The sequence below is a fragment of the Microtus ochrogaster genome, unplaced genomic scaffold (assembly GCF_000317375.1).
Source record: "Microtus ochrogaster isolate Prairie Vole_2 unplaced genomic scaffold, MicOch1.0 UNK2, whole genome shotgun sequence".
Taxonomy (NCBI): domain Eukaryota; kingdom Metazoa; phylum Chordata; class Mammalia; order Rodentia; family Cricetidae; genus Microtus; species Microtus ochrogaster.
This window is the reverse complement of record NW_004949100.1, coordinates 784,237-784,867: the sequence shown is the minus strand read 5'-3', so window position 1 is coordinate 784,867 and position 631 is coordinate 784,237.

Below are 631 nucleotides of genomic sequence, written 5' to 3'. Positions count from 1 at the left end.
CAGTCAGTGTTCTTATCTGCTGAGCCATCTCTCCAGGAGACCTCAGTTTTATTGTTAATATCTTATTAAAAGAGGAAATGTTTTCCTGAGTTTCCTATTCGTTGATGTGGCTGTTTCATGTGTTTTTGTTATATTTTTCTTTTTTTCTAAATTAATTTTTATAATAAAACAGAGGGAATAATATATAATACATTTTCTCAATGAAGGAAATTGGATTCCAAGCATCATCACCTGATCTTTAAATATGATTCTGTTTATTTCAATCCTTGGTGAAATAATTTTGATTATGTTTTTTAATTGTCAAAACTAAGAAGTTTGCATGTGTCATAAACATGTTTATGTAAATTCTACCAAAGCTATGTTATGAGATGCTTTTTATGGTTTCCTTTCAAGTGTTTGGAAAAATAATGTGAAAATAAAGTGAGTACTTCTTAGAGGTCATGCAATTAATTATTATGATGCTGTATTTATAAACTGTGAACCATTTACATCATTTTATGAAAATGTAAGTCTGCCAATTTATTTCCTTGATTTTCTGAGAGGAGTATGGAGAAACTTGATGGTACACTATTTTTACCTGCTCTATGTTATGAATCACAATATAAAGTATTATGATTGTTGTGTGTGCTTC